The following is a 22,252-nucleotide window of genomic DNA, read 5'->3' as shown; positions in this document are numbered from 1 at the left end:
ATTATTTTGTTTGCTAATAGTCAAAACCCAGGTACATTCACTTCACAATAATATCACCAGACAAAAGCAGCAAATCCTCACACTGGAGAAACAAAAACTAGATGATGACTGATGTTTTTGTACAAGTAATCACAATTCAGCATCCCTCCTAGCACTGCCTTGAGGGGGCAGCCCGCCCACCCAAAGGGTCCCCAAGCCATCCCTAAAAGAAACTCAATATTTCATCGTCAGCCGCGACAGCTTCGGCAGGTAATGTTTTCACCTTCAGAGTGTGTGTGTCTGTGTGTCATGATAGCAAAATGTGGTCCTGGAGACACCTTAGTACCAAGAACAGCCAAAGAATACGTTTTGAGTGTCTTGCCAGCAGTCTGTCTGTCTGTCTGTCATCACAACTGTGCAAGATACAATCACGAATCCATACATTCTCGTAGCCCTGTGTACTTCAGTACTTCTTGGGACTAACTTTTAAGTTTATAAAAGTATATATTTGAGCATACGTGAAGTATGAGATTACTAAACTTTGAGCACACAAAGATTTATTTTGTCTTGTATCTGTATTGTGAAGTATACTATACTATGAGTGAACTTGAAGGTACATCTTTTGACCTGCTGTCTCATGAAGTATGCCAATTACATTTTACATACTTAAAATTCTCCAAGTTAATGCTGGCTATCAATACAACTCACACGTATGCATTTGTACAATTGTAATAATTCCATTCTGCAAGTATTAATCCACATTATTACCGCCCCTCAAAGCAGCCAACCCAACACTGGAATTATCAAAATAGTTGAAGATTCATTTTTCATCTATGGACTACTCAATCAGTATATTTGTCTCTTAAGTTCTTAGATGGTGATGAATTTAAGATGATACTGTATATCATCAGTACAATTATGCGATTGTTATTCTGCAAATGTTACAAAGCATAGGGTTTTTAGGAAATATTCAAGTATCAGAATTTCTGTCACAGCACAGTTGCTGCTATAATATGTGCATCATTTTGACAGCAAATTTTCAGGCCTGCATTCACCCTCATGCATCAGTACAGAAAAAGTCTTGATGAACAGTCTTTATTGCCAGCTGTCAAACCAAGCATTTGAGACATACAGAAATCTCTATATCAGCTTGTGTCATACTTCACAATAGTGAGAAGCATCCACATGCTCAGATATGTGCAGCCTGAACATGGGGTTTCTTCTCTCTTATGTTTCAAAGTGCTTTTGAGCTGCAGCACCTCAGCCAAACCTTGCAGAGTCTGAGTCATGTTTCCCTGCATTTTTGAATACTTCACAATAATAACTGATTACATTTGTCAGAGTAAACAGTTGCCAAAGAGGAAAGTACCTTACACGGCAGAGCTGGCTATAAGCTGCAACAAAGTGGACCAAATTGTAGAAAATTACCGCTCAAGCTTTCAACACAATTGTCATATAAGCTGACCATGTTTTTTCGGTTTTCTCTAATTACAACACTTGTTTGGTTCCGTGTGCCCTCATTTTTATTCTATACCACTTTAAGCAGTTTTACACAACTGAGCAATGTAAAAAATACTGCTGAAAAGCCAGAATACAACCAATCAGAAACAATTTCAACAGTAATTCCTTATCCATCCTTTACTTAGTGTGATCATCTTTAGAATCTGGAGGAAATCAGCTGGAATAAGCACTTCTCATGCAACAATTATCAGTATATCAGTATCAATTTAAGAGAATTTCTGCGGCACACTGATCAGAGCACTCCAGTTTCTGACTTTTAATAATATTTTAAACATCTTTTCAGCAGTGAAATTTTATACAGACGACAGTTAATTATGACTAGTTACTGCATTAAAGTTAATGCCAATGTCACAGAGTAAGAGATGTCCTAATTGCTTGGTTTCTTACTAAATGTGCAACAATATTATTTTCAAATGTGTGTGTCTCACCAGAATTCACCTGGAATGAGTGTGAGGATGCAACTAAGGGTTACTTTCATTATTGAGTCATCCATTGATTATTATTTCAATAATTTATGCAGAAAACATCAGAAAATTGAGAAAACTCTAATTACAATTTCCCAGAAAAACACCAGGTTACACTTCAGATTGGTAACTTGACTATTCAGCAGACCAAAACGCAATGATATTAATTCAGAATGATTTAATAACAGAGAAATGCAGCAAATCTTCACATTTGAGAAGAAAAAGAGCCTTTTGAAGAAGTTTCTGGAGTTTTTTGCTAATAAGGGAACATCTAAATGTTTCCAATTAATGATTAATTGATCAGCTAATGAACACTCATCCAGTCTGAGGAGTCAAAACAAATCATCGAAAAGACAAAACTAGTTGGTTGCTGGGGTTGGGTAAGCTCCTGGTTTTGCTGGTCCAGTCTGGTGAATGAGCTTTGATGTGGTTTCTTGCAAACCAAATGAACTGCAGGTGTAGGTGAAAAAACTAACAGCTTGCAGCTAGTAAGGGGGAGGCCCACGACAGAGGAGTAGCTAGCTCCACAGGCCTGTGTCTCCCTACATTTTGTTGTGATGTACTAGAGCTGACTTTCATGTACACAGTGCTGCAACACTACTCCGACACCAACAACCACATATGAATACTCTGAAGAGTAACAAGTTGTTGCAGATTGTATGTATGTGCTGTAAAGTGGCCCATCCGCATTAGAAAAACTACACTATAGATCGACTGTACAAGCAGTTTATTATGACGTATATTTACACTTATGGTAAGGTGGTGAACTCAAGTGGCTGCAGTTTCTTGAAAAGCATGTACACCACTTAGTTACTTGCTCACCTTTCCCGCCCCTGTTTTGCTGTTTCAAACAGTATTTAGTTGTACAACAGAAGCTTCAATTATAAACTCATGTGAACCGTGCGGCAGCGCTGCCAGTAGCATATTGTTAATGAGGGAAAAAGGGTTGGTTACCTCACTGAGAAGTTGGAGGGTGCAGCTGCCTCGATGAAACAGCTCCTTATTGTTCATTACTCCCACAGACTGAATAAAACTAAATACCTGACATATCCCATCCACTGTCAACAAAAGCCAAAAATGGCTAATGTTGTGCTCTGTAAACGTATTTTTGATGAGCAAAAGTAGTAGGCCTAAGTGCTGAACTCACTGGACACTTTGCATTTCCTGTGACTGTCTTACTTCATTACAAAAGTCAAGTTGTTTTTCGCCAGCTAACTATAATATTTTTAATACATTTAATATGAATTTAGGCTTAATATCAATGTGTTTTTTACATGAGCCCTACCTTTGTGGCTACATGTAGATTCTTCAAAAATGAAGTAGCAAGCTGGTTAATAGCCATGTTCCTTCAAAACTGATGGGATCATGTTCAGCATGATGTCTGTATTTTTCACATCACTGCCAGAAGTGTCTACTGAGAAAAGCATTTTTACAGACAACAAAATGAATCAAATGATCCCAATCTTGTTCCCTTGACATGTAAAGTGTTTTGTCACTATTGAATATAAACAGAGATGGGAGCGGGGAGCTTTAATATTTTAACTCTGGGGCGCGTTAATTACAGAAATAGCAAAACGCAGTTGACAGTTGTGATTTATTTAGAACCCTGAGATATGTGGTAAATCTTGCTAAGACATGACATTATGCAATAGCTGACTGTGGCCATTTGATTTCCCTTCACTGAGAACCCTGAGGACACACGGGTGTAATTTATCTCTTGAAACATCAACTTTATGACAAACACACCAGAGAGTCGCTCCATTTCTGTGCCAGATACAGACATTTTAGGACATGCAAACAAGGCCTATTAACACAAGGCCAGAGCTGGGTTGTTGATGTTTTTTTCAACAAGGCAAATTGTAATGTGCTGTTTTGAAGATACAGTAAGTCATTTGGATGACAAGGTTGACAACAGTTGGAGGAAAGAAGAAATGGGCCATTCCTAAATTTTTTGTTTACTTGCACTGGATGCTTTTCTGTGCAGGCTAATGGAGGACTAAGATCACTGAGCTGCAGCTAGCAGGAGATAAATGGGCTGAAATGTGAGAACAAGCTCTGATTCTCCTGCCCTGGAAAGAGCAGGGGGAGAAATCTCATGCTGCTTGAAAGGATGAAGATGCTATGAGGGGGAAACCATCGGGGAATCAGAGGAGCATATTAAAAACTGTTGACTTCCCATTCACTGACTGACTGATTCAATGACTAACATCTCGCTATAATGATGAAATATACACCCACATATTCCTCGGTTCCTTTCCTTCGTCTTTACAGAGTCTAATCCTTTATTCACTGACTCTACTCTTGTTTAGGCTTCTCGTGGGGGGAATAAAGGCACCAACTCCACTTGTTATTCATCCCTGATACTGGGTTTCCTCCCTATAAAGCTTTGAATTCTCACCTATCATCACAGGCACACCTTGAGGTTGGGATTGAATATGAGTCAGAGGGCAGGCTTGAATCTTGAATCTACAGGTTAAAATATATATCCAAACGTCCTGGCCTCTCTAAGCCTCTGGCGCTGAAGGCTGCTCTCTCGCTCACCAGCTCTCCAAGGCTGGTTAATGGTCCGGTGAAAAGATGGCATGAGGTGAACCATCTCCAGCCTCCTGTTGACTCCAAACGAGGCTTGGTAATGATGCCTAGCAAACTTCATCTTGCAGGTCAAATACACTTTATTTTTTTTAAAACCTTGTTTTTTTAGAATACAACCTAAAAAGGCTTAGCATGTACAGAGCTGTGAACATGAAGACAGACCGTATCACGAGCCATCACTCTGTAGCGTGTCCTAGAATGTGTCTATGAAGGAGGAGTGGGGTCACAGTCGATACAGAATGCTGCTACCTCTCAGACACATTGATTGATTTACTGTATCTGTTGAGCTAGACCTGCCTGTCTGTCAGGATTAAATAATTTGTCTTATCTATCCTGTGCCCATGGGAAACCTGTTTCCAACAGAATCACTTCAAGCTGCAACATATGGAAAACTAGGGCATATCAGCGTGAGTGAGTGGTTTCGAAGTACAGTCTATGATTGTTAGGATTTTTCAAGATAATGGGAACAACACTCAACAGCGTATATGAGTGGACGCTGTTGAGATTCGAGTCTCAATCTGACCTCAGATCTGCTTATTCACTCTGAATACAATACCGTCTCTCATCCAACCATTTTGTATAAACTATTTGGGAAAAAGAAAAAAGCATGGCTGAGTGAAGTCCAAGTCCATCTGGGCAATACTCGCCTCTTGGCAAAAACCCTTTGGCAGTTATTTCTGGCATACAAGACCAGGCCCATATCTAAATGAATGGGGAGAGAGCCATGTCTACATTTTCAATGTTCATAAGGACATAAAAACTTAAAGTTAAGAATCACCAGTCAAATCAGATAAAGGCCGCTTAAAAATTGGAGTGACTTCAAAGTTAGGTTCTAAATCCACAGGATTCACAAGACCAACTCAATCCAGAGATCTGTGAGTGACAACGTCAGCTCATCCCACCAAAGCACTTGAACAAATGCAAGTTTAATGTCTTATCTTCAAATAGCCTTACCTTTCTATTTAGTAATCCTGCACATTAGAGTGATATTCTCCTCCTTCATACGTATAAGAAGCTTGTCTGCAGCCAAACCAAATCAGTGTTGTTAATCTCAACTGTGCACTTGCGTCAGTGCAAGAACATGATTCGCTGATATCTTTCCTGGTTTGGCTATGATATAGAAGACGATCGTGCAAGATATGTGTCATACAACTGCCAACCTCTGGCGTTACAAACTTTCTATTCAAAATTCTGGACGTGGTCTCTCGCCTCTCTTACAATGTCGCTGGGAAAGTCTGCTAAACTCCCGCATCACTTTCACAAAACTCAATGCACACTATTTATCTCCTGCAGCTAATACAAAATGCATAAGACCCAGGGACCCCAGGGGCTCCAGGGAGTAGATCCAGAACCAGAAGGCCTCCCTCCTGTGTACAATTTTATCATAATCTCCAACACACAGAGAAAAGAACTGTTCTGCTCCAAGGTATCTGACAAAATGTGCAGAAAGGCTGAAAATTAAAGTGTCTGCATTTATCAGTTATTTGGAATCACACAAGGTCTACAACCAAAGATGGTAAGACAGGTTAATGGGTCATTTTATGAAATTAACTAACACTGGAAGACAATAGGGGACAAGTTATTAAAGTATTCCAAACGTCAAACTAATCTTTAAAACTCTCACATAACCATCTTTTCTCAAATTCAGCATAAAATAGTGAGAAAATGTGCCAAACCAAAATATGTTAAAATTGAGCTCCAGTCCAGCTTTCAGAGCCTCTGCCCGTCAATTCTTATTCAGTTACCTGCTGAGGCTGTCTCACAGTGCTCCAGTAAATCCAAGCTAGCCCCCCCACACTTTACTTTAAACGCCGGAAAATACTTTAATCTGGAGTCAAGAGCCTGAGGAACAAAACTACATAATATTCTGTTTCTTGTGCAAAAAAAATCATCTTTAAATCAGTAAAAGAAAATGTGCACATCTATCCCTCGCATCATCTTCAAATACAAAAAAAAATGCCTAAAAACAAATTGGGCTGCATGATATAAGTAAAAAACAAAAAAATCAGATTGTGATTATTATGACATATATTACGATTGCAAAATGATTCACAATTAGAGCAACTCATCATTTTTGCATCACAATTTTCATTTTGACTAAACTAATAATATGATGATGTGACCAGACATGAGAAGACACAAAAAATCAATGTCAGACATATCTTTACAATTACAAATAACTGCAATTCATGGCGTTTATCCAGCAATTCTCTAAAACATTCTTGAAACCTTTTAAATGACACCGGAAGCTGACAATGAATCTATTTCTCTTACATTTACAGTTAAGAAACATATTTTAATTGTCTCACAGGTAGGATACAAATGTTTTTTTAGCGAGCAACCACTTATAAATCCACTCACAAAAAATCAGTAAATCAATATAGGGCAGTTACTTGTTGATAGCTTTTTCAAGTCATTTATGTGAGACTGTACAAGACTGGAAACTACCACGACCAACTTATCCTGAGTGGTTTAATATGATGTGACATTTGTTCGGGTCTGAAACAAACAAACATGTTCTCTTACAGCTAGAGAAGAAAATATGTAGGCCAGGGCATCTCTGCAGCACAACAGCACTTTATTATATTGCTGTTTTGTCACATGATTTACCTTTATTAAACGATTGCAGCGTCTTGCAATTTGGAAATTGCACTTGGTCATATTGTGACGTTGCTAATATTTCTAATGGAGTCCATTTCATCTCTATTAGCCAACCTTACAAAACCAGAGTCAAGGAATGTAACTGAGTACATTTACTCTAGTAATGTAATTGATTGTACAATTTTGTATTCTTGTATTTTAACCAAAGCAATTGTTCACTACGGCTATCGTGTCATCTGTGTTCATGTCGGAGAAGCTTTCAGAGTTCCGACTGCAATGGAACGCACCCAAATAATAACTTCGACAATATTAAAGTTTATTTCGGGGACCAAAAAATAATCACACAAGTGACAGCTAAAAGCGGTGCATTTCACTTACCAACTAGATGTAGATGAAGATTAATGTCCTTCATGGCGGATAATAGCTGAATAGTGTAATAATTTCTCCCTGGTTGGACTTGAATTCGGCTAAAACAGCGGAAACCATTATGTTTATGTTAGCTAGCTAACGTTAACTAACCGTCAACCTCTTCTTCGTCTTCTTCTTCTTCTTCTTCTTCTTCTACGCACCTGTTGTCGCCTGCTAACGTTAGCGTAAAAAAAGCGTTGCAAACTTTCAATTCATTGACTTAACTACTGAAATAACTTCCGACGAGCAGGCTCGACTAAACTTTGCTGACCATTTACAGTCTCTTTTGGCTCGATACTCCTTCAACGATGCTGACCTCACCTGCCGTCCGCGAGGACTTCAGGAGTGTCTCTGAACGTTGATTGATTGACAGGCAGCAGTGACCGGAAGTGTTCCTGTAGGGGGCGGGCGCCAACATCAATTCAATGGAAAAACTGCGAGCACCACAAAACAATGGTATGAATGTTGTAGGCTATGTTAAATATTTAATGCAATGAAAGTTATCAAGGTACTAAAAAGTTAAACTTAAGCAAAAGAAGATCCATTGTTTTAAACCAATGGTGCTTTAGTAACAGTCCTGATATTAAATGTACTTAAATATCAAAAGTACATGTAAAGATAAATTATTTACATATATTTAAATAGAGAGGCTATATAGTACATACTATGGACAAGGGGTGGGGTTACGGTTATTGGCCCAGTAATCAGCATTTTATAGATTACTGGTATTGGGGATTTTTCTGTCAGACTGACGATAAAATAAACATATTTAAAAATGTACTACTTTGGCGCTGATGCCACATCCTCTCACTCAGTGTCCTAACCGCAACACTATGTGATTGGTTAGTGTTAGTGAAAACAATGAGTTGAGGCCCTATTTATGTCTGGATGAGGTTGAAGTAGTGATAACAACTTTATAAGCTACAGGATGCGTTGTAATTTCTTTGTCTGTCAGCTTGATTTGATGTATATCTGCCCCCAAGTGACCAAAATGAAACATTGCAGCGAAGACTGAAAGTAAAAACTTTTTTGATGTCGCAGATCATCTTCCGAACTTGGCTGATCCGGCTCACCTTTTGTTTAGCGGAGCTTTATTATTCTTGTTTCTAGCCAGAAGTATATATCTAAAGAAACGTCAAAGAAGACCTCTTTTGGACAACTCTGAGATTTGAAGAGTCATTACAACACATGCAAATGCTCTTTTGATTTGATGACTCTAATGCCTTGGAAAAGAAGACATCTGCTAGTAATGATCAAATCCATAATGACCATCAGTAAGGATGGAAAATAAATAAAACGGTCTGAGACAAGAATTCATCACCACAACCAAATTGAAGCAAAAACGGCACCATCGCCCCCATCAGAACATCTATTGACCAATGTCTAATTACTTTGCAGGGCTGTGTTTTAAGTCAGAGACAACTATTTAACCTGCATTGACAATACGTGTTAAAAATGTGTATTGTGTTGTGTAGGATGGAGCCTCCTCTTGCAGCAGCAGATGCTAGATCTATAGGCTGTTCTACAGAGAGACTTTATCATGCTTGTGGAGAAGCTATTCTATGCATAATTGATCAAATTATTCTGCCAGCTTATGAGTATGAACACCTGTTCCCTAACCTACAAATGTGCCTGTCGGACGGCTTCAGGATGAATTCCTGATCCGGTAAAATATTGTTTTTTTCTGCATTGAGAAAATGAATGTGGATTTTCAAGAACAATGCTCTTTTTATCCTTCAAGCTCCCATGTGAAGACAAAGACAAACAGACTCAGAAGTGCAGATGAGCGGTCTGCAGCCCACAGGTCCGGTGAGACCTCAGCAGATGTTGGCAGCGCGGGGTCTCCTCCGAAGCTGCAGGTGGGCTCGAGCACTCAGCGTGTAATGCATGGTCAGTGTGTAGGCTACAAAGCTTTCCATTCACCAGCTTCAGCAGCAAAATGGTGACTGGAAACTCTAAAGTCTCTAAGTCACGGCTGATGTCTTTGTCTTTTTTGGAGGACTTTGACAGCACTTGTCAATGAGGACTCGGATAAATTTCTGCTGAAATGTGACAGCATCTCCACCAGACTGGATTTGAGCTCAGAGAGTTTGGGGGTTGCAGCAGAAAATCCTGCAATACAGACCATTAACGTTAGCCACTGACATTACTGGTTCTGTAGGGACAGGTGATTGGATAAGAGGAGGGTTTTGCCTGAGTGGGGATTAGCACATCTCTGCCAAAGACCTCTGTGCAGTGATTTAACAGCAATTTTACAGGTTTACAGATTTGCTTGTCACACTGTTAGAGATGAGCCTAATTAAATCTTGTTTCTTTTCTTCACAAATGTGTTATATCATTTAATTGTATCAGACATTCTGTCAATGAAATGTGTAAACTGTGATCTTGTTCTGTTCTGTACACGCAACATCTGTTGCATGTCTGTCCGTCCTGGAACGGAGATCCCTCCTCTGTGGCTCTTCCTGAGGTTTCTGTCATCTTTTATTTCCCTGTTAAAAGGGTATTTTTTCAGTTTGGCAAGGTTATCCTCACTGAAAATGAGGGTCTAAGGACAGAGGATGTCGTTCACTTTAAGTATTGTAAAGCCCGCTGAGGCAATGTGATTGTGATTTTCGGCTGCATAATCAAAATTGATCTGATTTTAACTTGATGTCCATTTTGTTAAACTGTCAAATTGCTGTGACAATTGTCCCTGACACTAATTTCTGTACAATTTTTCAAAATCGCATTTACAATAGATAAAAACAGGCCAATGTACGGCACAATTGATGTCCAGTCCTCACTAGACAAATGAGTGTATGAGCGGTCTGTGCAAGCAGTTTAGTATGGTTTAAATTTATGTTTACTGTTCAGCAGCGACCTCTTTTGGCCATAGTAATTACACGGGTAGCATTCCGAGGAATCTAATGAAGAAGGAAGGGTCATTATGTCACCAAATCTTCCTTTGGTGCCAGCAGTATTAAAGTCGATGTGAGATACACACTAAAACCCAACATAACTATGTTGCCTGCCTCCAGAAAAAGAAAGAGCACACTTCAGAGCGTACGTTAACAACTGATGTTTATATCAACATGTTGTTCATCCCTTGATTTCATTTGGGAAAAGGGTCTTGTTGGCAGTGTAATTGCAATCTAATCAGCAGGATTTGTCCGGGCTTGCCCCGTTTGGTCACAATATTATCAGCCCTGTCAAAAACATCAGTTGTTAACCTACTCTGTGAAGTGTGTTCTTTCATTTACTGGAGGCATTTCTTCATCAGAAGTCATACGACATAGAAATGTCAGGTTCTAGTGTGTTGCTCCATGCATCTCGCATAGAATTCAATACAGCTGTCACCAAAGTAAGATTCCTTCTTGCTTCTTTCTTCGGTTTCTTGCTTTGCTCCCCTTGTAGTTACTATGGCCAAAGAGCAGTATCCAGGATGAAAGTCTAGAGGTCACTGTGCTTCTGTTTTTTTTATATAACATAACCAATTGGTTCTTTTGAAGACAGCGGTCGTAGCAGCAGCCGTTTCAAACTGATAACCAAAGATTTCCCTGTTTCTCTTCAGACTGTCAGTTTTTCCTCTGTGACGGGCCAACATTGCACGGTGCGTAGGAGCCAAAAGTTAGATTCTGTGGGATCCGAAATGTAGCCGCTTGTCAGTCCTCAACCCCAGATAGATTAACACTGTTGTGACTGTTGGTAGAGATCCTGACAAACAGGACAAAAGGAGCACAACTTAAGTGATTCCACAGAATCTTTTGGAAGGAGCAAAGAAAAAAACAAACGCCAGAGATGTCCAACATATCAGCCTACAGATGAGAATAATCCACAGTTGTCTGAACTCTGCAGGTCTTTACAAGTGTGTAATTGCTATGTGACACTGTGGAAGACGGCACCACAATGTAATCTCAAATGAGATTATCTGACTGAAAGAGAAAGGGACATTGTTAGAGGAGAAAGACGTCTCTTCCAGAAAATAATACCGCCTCTTCTGTCTGCATTCATGTCACAATTCAAACATCAGTTTACACTGCCATGACTTCACAAGTTGCCCTGAACACTGTAACAAGTCTTCGGGGGCAGGAGAGAAGGATGTCACTGACAGATTTGAGTGCATAGCTTGACTGCTAATGAGGTTTTTTTTTTTATTTCTTATACCAGTGGCAAACACAACAACTCATTTCCTGGACAGAATCACCTCTTATGAATGAGAACAACACCACGGCAGTGTTTCCGATTACGACTTACTTCCTGCTCTCGTTGCGCACAGCTAAATGTACATTAACATAAACTCTACGTACTTGTTTTTGTCTGCCAAAGTTTTGTGCCTTGTTTTCGTCTGACATTTGCGCAGCCTAATAACCTCTCCTTTCACTTCAAACTGTTTTTGTTAACGGTGCTCACAGCCTCACCCCACAGCAGTAAGTGGACATCTCCACTGACCGTTTAATCAGGTGCTAATTAACTGGCACAACCTTAAAAACCAATTTGTGATTACCTCTCTTTTCCCGCTCCTAGCCCATTATGTCTAACAAAGATATATTCAGAAACGCATTTGGAAGATGGCGCCGAATTATCGGTATCCAAGGTAATAACAACCAAACACGGAAACGAGGAAATGACAGTGTCAATTCAATCAATTTAATTTTTAAAAAGTAAGCGCCACTTATTGGACAGCCACCCCATTTGCTGTGATGAGTGTAAGCGTCCGACGACAAGAGCACACGAACTCAAGCCCGGCGTCCACATGCAAAACAATAGCGTCGGTGACTGTGAAAGGTGCTTCTTGTGCGACAAAGTGTGGCTGATGAGACATGCATAAATTCATGAACAGGTGTAATGTGCTCGGTAAAAACTTGAAATGGCCTCTCAGCACAAAGTGAGAGTGATTGCTAATTATTTATGCAAATTTTCAAATACATGCAAACTCACTGCAACACAAAGGACTCCATTACAACAACCTTGTCTCCAGAAAAGCACCTGTAATGATCTGTAATTTGTGACACCGGCGCCAAACCCGAACGTTTTACAATTTCATCTGAATGAACTAATAAAGGCCAGAAATCATTAAGAAACTAGGCTGATAGAGAAACCGTGACCAAGCTTTCTGCTTCTCTGATGCCACAACTCTTTCAATAACGTGAGCCTTGAAATACTGGACAGTAAATAGTTTTTATAAGAAGAGAGACGTCAAAATGTCAGGGCCAAATTTCAATATTTGCTGAGAAACTTCACACAAAACCACAAATATGAACATCGTGGTGGAAAAGTCAGGTGATCACAAAAGCTATTACAAGAAGAGAAAGTCTGGACAAACATCTACTTTATGTTGATATTTCACAGGATGAGAGAAGAATTTGACCAATTTTAAGCAGGATTATACGTAAATCAGCTTTATCCTCTCAGGTCCTTTACTGTCTATAAAAAAACGTACGGCAATCCATCCTTTATTTAAAGGGTGTGAAAAAAGTAGTATAGTGCCTCCAGTCATGTCACTCGGTGGCTAAGTTGCATTGTGGGTAATGTAGGCACCTGGTTTTGAAAAAGGAAGAAGGATGCATTCAATATCAGAGGCGAAATCTCTGGTTCTGCCGTATTGACTGATCCATAATGAGTGCAATATTAGACCAGTGGACATCTTTTGAAAAGCCTGGTGCCGACACTACCCACAATGCAATTTAGCCATTGAGTGACATGACTTGAGAGAGATCAGATTGCATGAAGCTTCCTCTGGAGCCAAGAAAAAAATTTATACTACTTTTTTTTATTTTCCCATTCGTTGTTTATGCCACTCCATGTTTAGATAAAGGTTTAAATGAATATATAAATTAATCTCTAGAGCCACGAACACGCTGTAGATAAAGAAACCATCAAACCGTTCAGACAATAGTTACTTATAGTCTGTGTAAAACAAAAGCTCAATTAAGCAATTTATATGTCAATAATCACATTATCATGCCATAAGAGAACACCACTTAGCCACAAATTGATCAATTATTATGCCATTAAAACAATAACTTTTCTTGAACGGTCTCTGTGAACGCCTGAATACTCCGCACGCGTCACAACAGTGCTTTCTCTCTCGCTAAGAGCATCATCGTACAAACAATCACAGCACAGTGCACACGAGTCTCACCTTACTCACATTACCGTCTTAATTACATTACAAGTGCACTTTCCATATGCATGTAAACAAGATGTATGGCCCTCAAAGTGCTTCGCCATCATAACAGCCAAATGGAATAAGTGCAGTCAGCAATGAATGTTGTCAAAGGTGCACGAGGGCCGCAAATATATTCACAAAAAGGGCTGCACGAAGTTTAAAAATTGGCACAATATGTGAGTATGACAACCCCCGAATCTTTCATTCAACTGAAGACATACGGACAATCATCATCACAAAAAGGGAGACTTTGCTTTGTGAAACACAGAGAGAGTCAAATCTCCACCAGGACTACTGGGGTGCCGTGACAAGCGAGACAAAGCTTGTTCTCATTTATTTTGAAAGGGTGCACTTTTCTTCCAAGCGGAGTCCTTCCTCTTGTGTTAAAACATTAATATCTGGGGATTTCAAGGTTTCCCAGAATTGCAGTAATATGTTAATTTACCCATTTTAAATTCTTTTCATCCTCGTTTTTTTTTTTATTACGTTTTAATCATCCGATAACTGACAATGATATCTTATTTTGCAGTTGTTTCCCTCCACTCGCCTACCCTTTACACAGTGCACCTTGCGAGCTTCTAAAATACCCAGCAGGACAACAAAGGAAGAGGGGGAAAAAATCAATTGTAATTGAACACTGTGCGGTCACCGAGAAAGCAAGTGTAGATAGAAATCCTCTGATGTTAAAATGTGCAGAAGCAACATCGTCCCGCACAGCTGAAACTGCAAATGCTGAAATATTTGATGATACAAAGTTTCGGGGTATGAAACCTGCGGCAGACAAAGGAAAGAGGGAAGTGCTGGTGACAGACCGCTCTTTTTCTGCGATCCCAGTTGTCATGGAGATGGTAGTAAGTTGTCGTAATGTCAGGGTTTGATGTTGCTCATTAGGCCGGTAATGATTTGTGGATAGATTGTAGGTGTGGGGGCTGTGTCTCATTTGAAGCTGTGCGTTGGCATCCAGGGTACTTCAGACACTAGTGTTTACTGAGCAATCCGAGCTAATGTCATGATTTACATTCCGCTCTTGGACACTAATGGATCCATTGCTATGCATCTTCCCCTTTTTTGTTGAGCTGAATAATCGATGGAAACGTAGGTTTCGGTCTTTTTGATTAGACTCAGGCAGCGCTGTGTTTATGACGGCATCGCCCCGCTTTCACCGAGAAAAGAGTCGCTGTATCCTGAGATGGCATGGTGAACTTTCTGCCAGTAAACTGACATTCAGGTGAGAAAGTATATAATTTTAATTTGAGCTGATGAAGTTGAAGTCAGTTGTATTTACTCGTATTACATCAGGTAAAAAATGGAGGCATTTCATCTATGCAAATTTCAAGCCACCACGCTGCGACAGGGAGCTAAACAAGTGTCTGACAAGGTTGGGGGTGGTTGTAACTCCTTTATCAAAAGAGTGTTGCAAATAAAATTATAATGAGAACAAAACACATCTATGACACTCCGTTCTGTCGGCGTGCAACTACAGCAGGTCAGAAAAATCTGATACAGGAGTGCCTGCACATGTACCAACATACATACTGCAAGAAATTACAAAACCTCAGAGAACGTGGATCTTGACAGCTGTGCACATGTGGATTATCACGGCAATCAAAAAGCATCTGACAGCTAGAAGTTGGAGGAAGGTCAGAGGTTACAGGTAAGGTATTTATCAGTTTACATCCTAATCAACAGCATAAGCGTCGGCATTGTACGTTTCTGCTGCAGCTGCTAAGATTAGTCAATAAAAAGAAAATCAATTGGCAACTATTTTGATAATTAAGTGGGGGCCTGTTGTGGCCTGAGACCCATCCTCCATCCAAGTTTCATGGAAATCTAGTGTGTAGTTTTTGTGGAATCCTGCTGACAAACCAACTAACGGACACGGGTGAAAACATGCGATCCTCCTACTTGGCGGAGGTAATAATCGTTAGTTTACTGCAAACCATGGATGGTGTATGTGAAAACTTTTCTGTTTCTTCTTATTTAAATTTTTGAATTTGCTGTGTTTGTGACGCTGTGGTTGAGGTCTAGTTAGGTCAAGGCACAACAACCACTTGTTTAGGTTTAAAGATAATATTAAAGATCGTGTTTTGAGTTTTCTCGCCAGGGGCGGTTCTGGGGGGGGGGCCAACAGGGGCCAGTGCCCCCCTAACTCTGAGTCTGGACCCCCCTGTGGCCCCCCCGACAGGGAGTCTGCATTAATAATACAATGACAGATTTCTTGCACAGATTTTTTACTGAAGGGAAAGGTGGAAATAAAGTGTCTCAGCAGTTTACTACCCAATCTAAGTTGTTGAAATTGTAAACATTGTTTGAAGTCCCATTTATCCCTTGTCTGAATGAGGGATTTGTCTTTTCCCGGGTTGTATGTGCCCCCTAACAAAAAAGCCGGACCCAACCTGCCCCCCTATTAAAACCGGTCTAGAACCGCCACTGTTTCTCGCCACAGACTCAACTGGAAAATGTCCACCGGGTAAGCTAAAGTTGCCCGGTTTTGTCAGCTATAAAAGGAAGTGGACAGCCGTCTCAGAGTGGTCTGGAGCAGTGGTCGTTTAAGACAGGAAGTCGGCGTATCAACTTGCAGCAGAGTGCTTCATCAATCATCCGTCGTGGGATGATAAAACAACATGGCGGGTGCGGATCGGTTCTCAGGTGCAATAAAACCTGTGTTGTGTTACAACTGAGCCGAGCACCGGAGCAGCAGATAATGAATCTTCTTACATGTGAAATCATTAAATTAATTCCGTGATAGTTGGAAAGAGCTCTACGCGTGGCAGACAAACGAGGGGTACTTTGTGTCAAAAATTTGGAGAGCTCGAACACAAAAACTCAGTGAGTCACTCCCGCTGACACAGAAAGTGCTACAAGCATCGCCAGTCTCCCTTCCAGAGGTACGAGTGGTAGTACTGTCGCTATTATCATAATTATTATTGGTACCGTTGTGTGTTTTGGACTTATGATGGAACATTTATAGCAGGTGGCTCATCTTTTTTTTGTGTGCCTGTGATGAGCCGTTGTGTGAAATCCTGGCAGGGGATTTGCTTTTGTGCCACACGGTTTGACTCCTTAACTCCCTAACAGATTCTGAACATCTGTCAAAAATTCTCAGCAGTGTGACAAAGTGATGGCGCAAAAAACAACAACAACAAAAAAACAGTCAGTATTTTTAGCTACAATATACAGTATTTATTCGAAACCTAATGGGAGCACTGCATTATATTTTGAAACCAAAACATTTTTGTTTTCGTGAAGATCCGGCTGCCATCCAACGCTCCACATCTAGGGTTACCGAGACTGCATTGATTAACCCTGTTTATTAAATTAAGATCTGGTGTTGGGGACAGACGTGTGAAGCAAAGTCTGAGTCTCAGATGCTTCTTAATTAGCAGGAAGCAAGTGCTGTGATCAGACCAAAATGGACTTTACACTGTTTTTTCTGCCAGTTATGAGCTGTCGCCTCGCCTGTGCCACACACGGGTCGGTATCGCTGTGTCTATTTCAATGACTCCTCAAGGCATGCTTTCTTAGAAGTGAACTTAAAGGGAAATTCAAAGTCTATTTCTTAATATTTACAATAGTAAATGTCAGTAGCAGTCAGTTTGCTCATTCGGTTTGTTCCATCATGAAAACAAAGAGAGTTTGTTTATTCAGGAGCTGAAACAATTTCAGTCGGTGAAGATCTTTCTCTTCTGATCAGACTTTCTCCGTAGTGCGCCCGTAAAATTGTTGAAGAAGTCGCCTCCTGCTGTCGTGCAGCTTTAAGCAACATAAATCCACATTTTATATGTTGACTGCCGCATCGACAATGCTGACAGCTTGTGACAGGATTCAAACAATTTCCGTGGGAGTGCTCCAATCCGAGCAGGGATGCACCTCTGATTTTACTCCTATGAATTTCTGAGTGCATCGTGGTGTCACGAAGGAGTTCCTGGCATGTCCTGGAAATCATCCAGAGTTTGGACCCCCAAGGCTTTCTGTTCCAGCCTCGATCCTTTCCCTTTGACATTAAGACCAGAACATGCTCCCTCACAGGAAAAGCCCAGCTTCTGCCTTTTAATGAAAGGTGTTCATCATCACCTTGTCAGCAACAGTGTGTGACCACGACAGGTTGATGCCACTTAGTCTCCCTAAGGGGAGCTTCGGCTGTCATGCAGAATTTGCAGTGCTGCCATTTTACCCTGACAGACAAACCAACCTGGACAGGACATGGAGAGCGGCCACATAATGGGCCCTCCAGTTGTCTTCCTTCTTGAAAAAATGGAGTTGGATGACATTTGTGTCTTATTTGTGTCCTTCGCTGCATCTTGTTCTGCTGCGCTGGTCATTCTGTGTTTACGCCAACAGTTGAATCAGAGCATCGCTTTCACCATCTTTCATCGCCCACGCCATCGCCTCACAATCCTCGAAAGGCCCTCAAAGGTCATAGTGGCGGAGATGACCGGTCTCTCCCTTTCGCTTCTTACGAGCGAGTGCCTTCGCTTTGCCCCAGTTCCCCTGCATGGGTGAGCCCTGATTGCAGGCGTACGGGGGGGTTACAGTAATGCTAGCTGACATGCTGAGAAGCTGTGATTGCTTAGAGGGCTTTGTGGGTGGACTGGGTGGACGGTGTGGGTGGCGGCGGAGGGATAGGGGCCGTGTCTCACAAGGACCTTTAACAGCCTTTTAAAAGCTCTGAGAGGGCCGGCCTGACGCCAGCCACTCACAGGAGAGAAACTGCTGACAGAGCTAAAGGCGGCGGGAGGGAGGGAGGGAGGAGGCGAGCCGGAGCGCGCAGCAGATTCCAGGAATGCCTTTTGAGTTCATCACGTCGTCCTGTGATCCCCGTGAAGATCTAGACACACCACAACCCTAAACGCCCTCACTGTAGCCGCTGTGTAATTACAACCATCCGCGCTAAATAATTCACCAGGTGCAACCGCTGAAATCACATCAAGCACTCATGGAATGCACTTCTGTGAGCTTTTCCTCCGCAGCCTATTACACCACTTTAGGCTCTCTCGGGTCAGCCCGGCCACTGAGATAGAAACAGCCAACATTGCGATCCCGTGACCCGGTCCCACTCACACAGCGAGCCCACAGAGTGCTGTGTTTGACCTATAAAGGCATGACTAAATTGGCTAATAGCGAGCTCTGTGCCACTGAATCCTCTGTTTCTGTGGCCAATCATCCATCGGCAGACAGGAAATAAAAGACATTATCCAAAAAGAACACGAAAGTCCCAGGAAGCTTTATTACTCTCATTTCTTCAATAACTCCCTCAGACTTCCAGTTGCGTGCCATATTTCATCTCGGCACTGAAGAATGAGTTTTCTGACAGCAAACATGAGAAATGCAAGAAACTCAATGGGCACGGCTGGAGGGGGGCAGCCTACCCACTGAAGATCACAGCAGTGGCAATGAATGCATCAGAAAACACTGCTGTAGGCGAGCATAAGTCAACAGCGCCTAATGTGAGCCTTTGGTATGCATGATGTTAAATAGATTGTGAAAATGCTCTTTTCATGACTAAGATGGAGCTTTTCATTAATCCTGGAGCTGAACCTGCCTCCGCAAAACAACGAGCATCCCTCGCGGGAAAGACAAAACACCCACGGTGGGCTAGAGAGATCTCAGAGGAGCTCTCATACAGCTCACGGACTCGCTCTCTTTGCATCCGCCCCCTTAGCTCCTGCGTGCATTTGTGATTTGCATGTTTGTTGATGCAGTATGTGATACGTCATGTGTATAGCACGCTGTAATAAGTGTCTTTATTCCTGAGCACGTATCATTTTCTCAGTGTGCCGTGTGCATGTGCTTTTTCACAGCTCTGCATGTTAAGTGTGGGCGGATGTGGTTGAGACGGATATTCACAGAACTTAAATCGTATTCTGCCTTTTATGTGTTTGGCACAGCAGTTGGTCAGAGGAGATATAGGTTTATGATTTTATTTTAAGAGGCCCATGTTAATGATACCCTCATGCAGAGGATTAAGGCAATATTAGCACCGAGATTCAGTAAATATTAACATGTGTGAGCCCTGATAAGTCCGCTTGACTTTTTTTATTTGCTTTGATATGAAAAATACAGCAATAAGAACAACTGGCGCTCACCTCAATTTAGCACAAATCCCCCTCTGCGTGTCCCTCATGTTCTCTACACCTTCCTTCCTCAGTAAAATCTTCCATAAATCAAAAATCATCGTCGGGAGAACGTTGTCAGTGTTGTCAAAAGAGGACCCCAATGCATAAATCTGAGCATGTGGGTTAGAAGCTGAAAGTGGGCTTTAATAAGAGCCGATGTTTAAAAGCCGATAATCCGAAAACAAAAGTCAGGCAAAAAGCAAACCAATTGCCAAGGTTAATGTAAGACAAGTACCTTCCTGCAAAACCACATAGAACTTCAAACTGGATGTGTCTTTATGTTGCATTTCTACGTTAGTTTAGGTTGAATACATTTTTATCTTTTGTCACAATGCTTGAGTTCCTGCTCTGTTTAGCTTTAGGCACAAAACCATCTTTGTTAGGGTTAGGAAAGTGTCATGGTTTGGCTTAAAATACTCACGTTACGCTCACGGATAGAGATGGTGCGACTTCCAGTAACAAAAACCTGATTTTGGTAACCACGTAAACGTTGGAAATGCCTGCAGCTCTCCTTAAAAAACGCCCAGTTTTGACACCGCAGAAAAGGCTGCAAATGTATCCAGTGGCATGACTTAAACTCTGGTCGTCCATTTGGCTGCCTTGTTGGATGTAATAACGCCGCCACCTTCACCTCCACATCCTGTTGCAACGGGCAACTAGCAAGCATTATAAAGCAGTGATATGCTATGTTTGTGTGGTAGCCTTACATGTTAAAGGTGTTTGCAGGTAGGTTAACTGCTAACATGCTGTTATATTGTAGCAACTTGGCTACAGAATGGCTGGAAACGAAGCAGTAGTAACCCATAAACAAAAAAACTAGGAATACAGACGTTGAGAATACGTATGGTCGAGGAAATGTGGTGCCAAACCAAAAGGCTGTTTGATGGCACCATTAATGTTAAAAACAAAGCACACACTTTAACGGATATATATACATTTTAGGTGGCAACACACTGAGTAGAGATAAGTACCTAACTCCACATCAGAAGACCTAAATATCACTTTAAGCGTACACGGGCTAATGAACAAATCACACACAGGTGTATACACAGAAAAATGGGAGGGAAAGTACAAAGACAGGAAGTGGAAAGTCACAACAAGGCACATGAGGATATATCCGCCAAAATAAAACAGGAACCAGTTAAAACCAAAACCGTGGGTGCAAAAACATTCATGCACATTCACTTGCAACCACTTTTGAAACCCTAAATTGCCACGATGGCGTCGCATCTGAGTTATTATCACATACGTTTATGCCAGGTCGCCTTTGTGTGCCTGCATACATCTGCGCCAGTGATGGCAAGTTTCACTTTGATATGCCACTGTTAGCTGTAAACGGTGCACTGCGGATTCAAAACAAAACAGGTCTCTGTCAAGCTGTCATCCTGTCACCCTTTGTTAAAACGACGGCAGAGACAGTTTAATCAGCCGCCGCGAAATAAAATGAATCACCGCAGAATATCAGAGGATTCAGGCTTCACTTTAGTGCCCATAGACACTAATGCCAGGGCACATCAGCCATATACCAGCTATAAAGCTCTTTTCGTGTTCTGTCGATTCTCCAGAACCTGCACCACACTAATCTCATCCCAGCGAGCTCGGAAATCTATTTCTGAGGAGAGAGTCATTTTTTTGAATCAAACACCTTCCTCCAGCCGGAAGACTCACAATGTGAGAGCCGGAGCGGTCGGCAGGTATCCTTTGTGATGCTGACGTCAGAGCCAATAACTGCAGCCACACTATCGGCACCACTGTTTATAAATGAGGGCTGCATAGACATGTTCTGCTACAGAGGGAGTCATTGTAGAAACAAACTCCACCTGCACAAAACACCATTAAAACAACAGATTTTTTATTTTTTTATTTCATGGTATCCCAATTGGCAGTGAAGCAACAGAGCAGCAGCAAGGCAAAAAGTAGCACATCTGCAAGGCTTCATTATATATGACTGTCACTTCCTGACCTGAAATCCACTCAACAAACCTGTCACCTTCAGTGTGTTGAATGGGTGTAGGTTCATGCACAGCCTTAAAAAAGTGGAATGTATAATTCATAGTTGTGCTCATTACATGGGAATACATTTGGGAAGACAGAAGAAGACTTCTCCATTGCACCGTCCTCCAACCTGTGTGCACTGAAGACCCTTCAACACCTCCTTTAGGGTGTTATTCTCACTGAAGTGGATCCTACTCGACCCCTGACTGCAATACGTAGGATAGAAGCAGCATTTTTAAAGTATATGGGAAGCATTTGCCATAATGGATTTGTAACAAACTGCTAATCTGGAAGTACAGTTTCAAATACATTTAAGGGAGAAATTAAATGGAAAAAAGCCCAATAAAGTGATTTAAAAATGGCCGTCACAAGCAGCCAGAGGAACTTCAGTGCTCCTTCGATGAACTCTCATCATTTCTCCCAAAAGA

General features: G+C 41.3%; 1 protein-coding gene across 2 annotated transcripts in view; it reads right to left on the bottom strand.

Moving 5' to 3' along the window:
* LOC115583949 (metabotropic glutamate receptor 4-like) overlaps nt 1-22,252 on the bottom strand; it is a 217,676-nt gene that overhangs the window by 182,038 nt on the left and 13,386 nt on the right. Inside the window, exon 1 of one of the 2 annotated variants that reach the window (XM_030421235.1) lies at nt 7,536-7,892. The exons of the other annotated variant lie outside the window; for it this stretch is intronic. The gene's annotated coding sequence lies outside the window, so the exon portion shown is untranslated. Of the gene's footprint in view, nt 1-7,535; nt 7,893-22,252 lie in introns of those variants that run through there. 2 annotated transcript variants of the gene reach the window in all.

Source organism: Sparus aurata, chromosome 6, assembly GCF_900880675.1.
Source record: "Sparus aurata chromosome 6, fSpaAur1.1, whole genome shotgun sequence".
Lineage (NCBI taxonomy): Eukaryota > Metazoa > Chordata > Actinopteri > Spariformes > Sparidae > Sparus > Sparus aurata.
This window is presented reverse-complemented; position numbering and strand designations above follow the sequence as displayed.